The sequence below is a fragment of the Egretta garzetta genome, unplaced genomic scaffold (assembly GCF_000687185.1).
Source record: "Egretta garzetta isolate BGI_Z169 unplaced genomic scaffold, ASM68718v1 scaffold154, whole genome shotgun sequence".
NCBI lineage: Eukaryota > Metazoa > Chordata > Aves > Pelecaniformes > Ardeidae > Egretta > Egretta garzetta.
This window is the reverse complement of record NW_009259600.1, coordinates 4,301,281-4,310,085: the sequence shown is the minus strand read 5'-3', so window position 1 is coordinate 4,310,085 and position 8,805 is coordinate 4,301,281.

Genomic DNA, 8,805 nt, shown 5'->3' with positions numbered 1-8,805 from the left:
GTGCATTTACAGACAGAGAATGGCCAGGACTTACAGGGATTCCATTTGTAGAAACATTATATGTGGAGGAAGGAATAAAAGCTGAGCGTTTCCCTCTCTTGGCTCTGTTTCCATGTTTGCTCGCAGAGCAATCACTGACTTTAGCCGAGTCTGACTTACTGCTCAGCCTCACCTCGGTGTTTACTGTCAGCACTCGCATTTTCAAGCCTTTGCAATATTGTCTGTTCATCGTGAGCACGGCAGGATACACACTTCAGCTCAAAAAACCATGGTACACGTATATCTAGCAGAAGGAGCTATTTATTTGGACAATTAGGTGACACTCGTTGCTCAGCTTTCTGCCGAGCGTTTGGGAAGGGCAGGCCGCCAAGGGCAGCCCTGTCATACCTGTGCCCAGGGGGGGAGCGCATGGCCATAATGTGGTGCCGCTGACCCAGTTGCTTCAGGTTCCCAGCATTTTTGTGGAGGAGGGAGACACAGGGAAGCTCTGGTCTCCCCAGGCTGCACGGCCCATGCAGATGTGGTGTGTGGGAGCCCTGCCTCCCTCGGTGCAGACAACACGAGGTGTACAGGCAATGGAGAGAAAGGTCCACAAAACCCGTGTGTTAGGAGAGGCAGCAGCCTGACTGCAGAGCCAGGGAGGAAAGTAGAGAGCAGAGCTCCCTTTCAGCAGAAACCTCTCTGGAAGGGCTGGCTGGGGATTCCAGGCAAAGACGTTGCGTGCTGCTGCCGGTCCCTCCTTGGGTTCAGGAAAGCAGACTCTGTTTATTCTTTGTAAATAAACAGGATTGCACCAGAGAATTATCATCAATCTCACATCCAAAGGAAACACCCAAAAAGGCCTTACATGCTGGCTCACCTCTCGGACCAGACTACGGCAATACAGCTGGTCCAGTTTCTGACATGGTGAAGCACTTGCAGGAATACTGGTACTAACTGGCAGAGCCGGGCACTGTCCCACCCTGCCGGCATAGGGAAGCAGCTGCCCTTCCTACAGCAGCTGGCTGGGCCTGAAGGCCCCACGTGTGGGGTTAAAACCCCAGGAGAAGGGAGCATGGGGGCTCAGAGGGTCTGAGGCAGGGAGTTTGGGGTAGGCCTGGTTGAACTACTTGTCTCCCGCACAGAGAGTGTGTTGTCTACCTCGGATAGCTTTAGCATCGCTAATAGTTGAAAACAACTGGAGCTGTACTGCCGGGTGAAAGGGAGAACAAATTCCAGGTTTGCCATGCAATAAATCTCCTTTGAAAAGCCTTACCTGGAGGGGGGAGAGGCTGGATATCACGTCTCATCCTTCAGGTACCCCACACAAGCAGTCCTTAACAGCTTCTCCGGCAGTCGGGTTTAGTCCTTTGATTAAGGCGAGCGGGATTTTGCCAACACTAACTTTGTCCTTCTGTGAAGCAAAGCAAGTTAATTAAGTTCACGTATTTCTCCTGGCCTGGCCAGAGGTGTAAGCTACTAAATGCAAAGCAACACCAAATACCAGCTGAGGCCAGGAAAGGCAAAAGTCCCACCTCATATCCAAACCTCAGATGGAAAGTGCACGGGCAAAAAACAATCACCCATGCTTATCCACTCTCATTGGCATGCCTAACTCTTTGGAAAATTTATGTGGAATCTTTGTCATGAATGACAACGGCTGATTTCACATCTTATCCCAAAAGACTCCACTAAAGATCCTGAGGAATTTCTTAAGTAACCACATATGTTGAACTGTTACATATCTTAATGAAAAAAAGATAGTCACTTAACAAAAGGATATCCAGAGATGAGTTCACGCTATGGATTATACAATATGTATTCTCCCCCCCCCCCCAAGAGACAATCTTAATTTATACAAGCACAAATTTTCCATCTGAAAATACTAAATGTAATTGTTTTCCATCATTTGAAGGAAGTCCTGGCTTCACTGAAGTCAATGGCAAAACTCCCATTGACTTCAAATGGATCAGGACTTAAACCTTTGTCTTTAAGAACATGCCGACTGATTTTTAAATTTTCTTTAAAAAAAAAATCAAAAGAAAAATGTGCTTGTATTTAAAAGTTTTGATGCCAAGTTTTGTCCCGGAGTGAATTACTTCAGCCTTGATATAAATCTATCAAAATAGGTTTAAAAAATGTAAAGATGAACACACCCTTAAAGAATAGCCCCGCTCTCCTCTTCTGCTCAGGTCTGTACAAAAGAATTTTGCACAGACAATAGTGTGAATGAAGGAGAAAAGATAAAATAACAAGACAAATAATATCCAACCTTATGGATATAGTCTGCAATTTAGAAATAGGCAACATGCTGTAGTCCTAAGTATTTAATAGTAAAAATATTTATTTCCCCAGCTTCAATTTTATTGAGATGCCAAATATTCAGGAAATAAAATTAATCCATTTAAATTATTTTACATCAAGTTAAATTAATGAATTACAGCTACTTAATTGGAATACAAAAATATATTTTCCATGTCATTTAATGTCTTGCATAATACAAGAAAGTTGACAGACTAAACGTCAATCTACCACTGTACCCTGTCTTCGGTAATTTTTAGGATCGTTTGTTTAAGGACAAAGTATAAAGCCAGGGCACATATAGAAGTATCAGATGAACAGCTTCTAAAATGCAGTAGATGCAGACTTCATGAAAAGATTTTATTCCTTCTAAAAATTCATTTGAGATTTTCTAAATCTGTTCTGTATCTGACAATATTGCCTTGTGGAGATCAGTGTACTAACCCTGCGGTTTGGCATTAGCATGCTACAGCTAGATCACATTGAGACTTCTGCTTAAATAAAATATTTGCATCCTTCCCATTGTAATCTTGATTCATTTCTAGTAATGTTAATCAAGAAACTTTTCTTCTGTACTTTCACATTTAAGTAGAGAAACAGCTGGTGTCTTTTGACTCCGTCTGAAAATTAACTAAGCTCCTAAACTCGAAATAAGACCCAAACTAAACAAGTTATGCAGTTTTCCCAGATGCACTAGCATAGCTCATCGATCATTGCAATGATAGCGTGACACGATGACGATACAATTTTGCTATATTATTTACAGTGATACCAAAGCAAAAGAAAAAAAAAAGGACTCAACGCTGCAAAATGTTGTAGAAACAATTTCTCTACTTTCTGATTATGATTAAATCTTGTTGTGCTTTGAAATCCCTAATGTGTAATGCAAACCAGGATTTGGGGTGTTAGGAATGCATCCCCACCCTTCTTCCAAAACGCTCTGTAAATTATCATCTGCAGACCCCAAATCCTTGAGTGGAGGGGGGGGGAAGGAAGGAGAGGGAGGCAGGGAGTGGGAGAGGGAGCCGGAGGGGGGGAGAGAGAGGAGAGAGAGATTAGAAGCACTTTTCACCTCTTGGTCCCGTCAGTGTGCTCAACGCCGAGAACCGTGCTTCAAATCCAGTGTTATCGTTAGGCCCGATTCAAAGGAAGTGAAATAGTCTACTGAGAAAACAGTGGAAAAAGTAAAGGTCCTGAAGAAGTAAGTGCTGCATGTTGAAACGTATGCATGTCACACCCCATTTGTCTTTCATATTGAAGAATAAAGCAGCCTGTCCCACAGCAGTTATTACACACCATATTCTTTATTTTAAAAATGCAAGAAATCTGGCACAAAGAACAAAAAATCAACTGATGAAAAGCATTTATGTCATGGTTTAAATTAAGACCTTTGTAATGCAAGAATTACATCAGCAGTGGGCTTAGCTTAATGAAAATAAGACAGTGTTTTTAAAGACCATGAACGAACAAATCCTCTCTGCTTTCTGAAAGAGAGAAAAGGCAGATATAGATAAATAGATAATAGAAGCTGAAATCAGAGCAAATCACACTTTGCTACTTTTAGGAATTACTGAACTTTTTACTCCACTGACAATTCTGGGTCAATGAAGTGAAGCGAGAAGTTATCTTATATTCACATGTGGATTTTAAACCATTTCAGGGAATATTAGTTATTACAAAGGCTCTTCGATATTCTCATTGCTTGAACTTCTGGTTAAGATTAATTGAAATTGTAGATTTTCCTCTCTTTTGATGTGTGTTTGGTTTTGAGTCCTCCTAACAAGAACTAGAAGTTCAAATGTTCTACTTTATCAACTTTTAAAAATGTTTATTAGCATATTATTTTGATATAGTGATAGTTAAGGATTTAGTACAAAATCACTTTGAATGAGAAGAAATGAATTACTATGAGCCGTTTGTGGCTACAAGCAATGATGTAGTAGTGATTTCATTAATGTTAAAATATACGGGTGGAGGTAGCAAAAGGGAAGTGGAGTCTCTGCTCTTTGATATGTACTGTTTGATATAAACTTTTGTCATCTATTCTTTGTTCATGTTTTTATCTTTATGGGACTGCTGAATGTTTTATAAGAGCATAAGCGGTAATTTTCTGATGAGAAAGGAACATGGTAAAGCAAAATAAAATAGTGGTTTCTGCCTGGAGATGGGTATAGAGTTCAAAATCTAGACAGAAAACTTTCTACTGTAGTGTGGTGAGTATGATTATATATGATTTTAATATTTCTTTACTACATTTATGTGACAGAAAACTGCAAAGCGATTGGACCAAGTCCATGTTTTGCTATTACTGATGACAAATGCAACTATTTTAGTCACAAAACACCGTCTATATTTGGGGGGGGTGTAATGTATATGTGTCCAAATATGGTTTTTACTCTATATAAAAAAACATAGACAACAAAAGTTGATTTAAATTGTATCAGTCTTCCAGGGGAAAAAAAAAATACAGTATTTTGCATTACTCTGTTTCTTTTCATATATGAACTAATTATGAATTAATCATCCACATGCTGCAAAATTAAGTTATCTTAAATATTTGGGGATGTAAATAAATGAGGTGGGCATGCACAGCACAGACTGGACACCAATATTTATGTTTTATCAGCATGTTTTAGAAATACATCATTTCTGAACAATGTGATCGGCCTACGGCCGATACTTGAGATGATGATGTATATTAACACATTGCTACTCAATCTGGTTTAAAGATTGTCTGAATTAGTTATGGAGAATAAATTGTTTCTGACCTGGGTTAAACTAGCTATCCAAATCCTGAAAGATCCTTCATCTTAGCAGCATTTCTCGATGTGTCCATTGGGATGTCCATAATAAAATAAGCCTTGTCCTCTGCCTACCCACACTCTCAGTAATGAAAGGATGAGCAGCAGTTTTTGTCAAAAAAAAAAAAATTATGTCAATGTTTTAGAAAATATTTATTATCTTTCACTTTCAGAGTACTCCTGGCATCTGTTTCAGTTTTATTTTGAACAAGTGTGGAAAACAATTCACTTTCATTTTCCACTTCCTTTGGGCTGTGGGAATGAAAGGGTGAAGGGAAGGGATTTGGAAAGACGGGGGCTGATGCTGTACCCAGAGCAGGTCGGCAGCCAGGGCTGGTGCAGATGAGACCTGCTCAAAAGCAGCCGCTGCAGGACTGGGCCCGATGCTGAAGGTGATCTGGCGTGCAAGAAGGGGGGGAGATAAGGGAGTTGGATTTGCTGCTCTTTTTATTTGCACACACACACACACACGTTTCTTATCGATCAAATACAACCCTTCCTCTCGTAATTGGTGTCTCTCGGGGAGGACTCAGGAGGCTGTTAGGAGTCTGCCCAGTCCTTGAAAAATAGCAGACAATACACAATGTTTACCAAGAAATCCCTCCCTCTTACTAAGTATTGTTTTCAAGGAATTTTGGTAGGTGGTAAACAAAATAATTTCAAGCTGTCTAAATTGAAAAAAACCTGACCTTTCTTCCAAGAATTCTTTGCCCCCTTGATTTCTGTCACATCAGGTATCCTGTGCTTCCATCACCTCTAACATCTCCAATCCCCAGGAAGCAAAGGGGGGGTTAGTACCTACCTTCCTAGCAGCAAAAAGGGGAAGAACAGGGCAGACTGCCTTCATACATGATTCAGGAGAAATCCAGGCGACAGACAAAAAGACCCTAACTTCTAAACCACTCCACCTTTTACATATCACCTTGAACAATAGCCAATACCAACACTGGCATCCTCTGATGGGGAGACCGGGAGGCCTTTGGGTGCTGTGGGGGCAGCTGGGCAGGCCAGGGCGGGAGGCAGAGGATGTCGGTCCTGGTCCAGGGTTTCTTCCCCCGTTGTGCCAAAGAGTGTTTGCGCGCTGCCCTGTTGCTGTGACACTGCGTTTCTTGAAAACGCAATAAATATGGACAGCAGCCTTTCTTCTTGGGATAACTGCCACTTCTGTTTTGCCAGAGGACTTGACAGATGCTGCTAATGAAAAAATAACATTTCTTTTCACCCTGTCACTGGTAGGTGGGTTTGAGTAGGAGTCTGCTCTCCTGCACTGCTCAAGTTTCTGAGCTTTCAAAACACTTCCCCGGGCAGAAAGGGCACCAACATGAAAAGCATTTGTGCCAAGGGACTTTTTCTTGTGGGCAAGGTTCTGACAGCTGAGATTGCCAGGCGGGATCCTGAGCGAGATGTTTCATGCTGTTGTTTACGAAGCAGATATTCCTCCTGATGCGCTCAGTCAAAACAGCAGGTCTTAAAATGTGGTCAACGAAGCATGATTTCTGAAGAGCTGGCTGCTCACCTGGTACTAAATTCCTTCCTTCTGCTAACTGCTAAAGCAGCCGCTGCAGGACTGGGCCCGATGCTGAAGGTGATCTGGCGTGCAAGAAGGGGGGGAGATAAGGGAGTTGGATTTGCTGCTCTTTTTATTTGCACACACACACACACACGTTTCTTATCGATCAAATACAACCCTTCCTCTCGTAATTGGTGTCTCTCGGGGAGGACTCAGGAGGCTGTTAGGAGTCTGCCCAGTCCTTGAAAAATAGCAGACAATACACAATGTTTACCAAGAAATCCCTCCCTCTTACTAAGTATTGTTTTCAAGGAATTTTGGTAGGTGGTAAACAAAATAATTTCAAGCTGTCTAAATTGAAAAAAACCTGACCTTTCTTCCAAGAATTCTTTGCCCCCTTGATTTCTGTCACATCAGGTATCCTGTGCTTCCATCACCTCTAACATCTCCAATCCCCAGGAAGCAAAGGGGGGGTTAGTACCTACCTTCCTAGCAGCAAAAAGGGGAAGAACAGGGCAGACTGCCTTCATACATGATTCAGGAGAAATCCAGGCGACAGACAAAAAGACCCTAACTTCTAAACCACTCCACCTTTTACATATCACCTTGAACAATAGCCAATACCAACACTGGCATCCTCTGATGGGGAGACCGGGAGGCCTTTGGGTGCTGTGGGGGCAGCTGGGCAGGCCAGGGCGGGAGGCAGAGGATGTCGGTCCTGGTCCAGGGTTTCTTCCCCCGTTGTGCCAAAGAGTGTTTGCGCGCTGCCCTGTTGCTGTGACACTGCGTTTCTTGAAAACGCAATAAATATGGACAGCAGCCTTTCTTCTTGGGATAACTGCCACTTCTGTTTTGCCAGAGGACTTGACAGATGCTGCTAATGAAAAAATAACATTTCTTTTCACCCTGTCACTGGTAGGTGGGTTTGAGTAGGAGTCTGCTCTCCTGCACTGCTCAAGTTTCTGAGCTTTCAAAACACTTCCCCGGGCAGAAAGGGCACCAACATGAAAAGCATTTGTGCCAAGGGACTTTTTCTTGTGGGCAAGGTTCTGACAGCTGAGATTGCCAGGCGGGATCCTGAGCGAGATGTTTCATGCTGTTGTTTACGAAGCAGATATTCCTCCTGATGCGCTCAGTCAAAACAGCAGGTCTTAAAATGTGGTCAACGAAGCATGATTTCTGAAGAGCTGGCTGCTCACCTGGTACTAAATTCCTTCCTTCTGCTAACTGCTAAATTGCATTAGACACAGACAAAAACCCATTAAAGATTTTCCTTACATTAATTTTCTTCATATTAATTTTCCATGTCAGCTAGGGTTCTCATTACCGCAAATATGTTGTGCAACTGTGGGCTGCATGGCTAGATCTGCGTCGCAACTGCTATCTATTAAGGTATGAGCCACATCATGAAAATATTAGAGAATGTCTGCATTAAAAAATTACTATCTCCTTTTTAAAGCACATTTATATTAATAGGGATCCTCAGCCTAAAGTGTTTTGGGAAAACAAGCCATCCCTAACAACCTTGATGTGGAGCTAATGTTCATGGGGCCTGATCTTTGCAAATGTGAGCGATCATAAATAGTTTTATTCGTGACAGAAGCCATACAGAGTTTAAGGGCTCGTTCTGTCAGATGACAGGCATACGTGTTTGCAAAATGGCCGCGCAAGCAGTCATACGAGGCTTAAAGACTGCACATTGGTACAAGACAGGGGAAGAACCTTGCCAGCAAAGGTTATTTGAACACATTCGCTTTTTTCTAGACTATGGTAAAAGGTGCTACAGCTTTAGACTTCAAAGTTTTGAAGATTATTTGCGGTTAATCCACCGCTGTTACAAGCTATAACAAGAACTCTGCCCATGCTGTAAAAAAAACACTAATAAGTCCTATCTTGAGCCTGATAGCCGCCCACTTTGGGAATGAACGATCGGCATCTACCTTCCCCAGCTGGATGGTCAAATTACAATAAACAATAATTAGCAAATTAATACTTAAATAGTTTTCCTGGTTGCTTGAAAGGGAAAAATTGGTTATAAATGCATTTTTCAAATGCTAAAGTAAATGTTATGGCATCGCAGATCTGTGAATTTTTTTCCATAGGAAAAAAAAAAAGTCCAGCTTCACCCTCGTCAGCATTTAAAGCTGAGCTTCATACACAGACACATATTTATACACAGGCAAATTTTTGCCCTTCCAGCTCCAGTGATTTCAA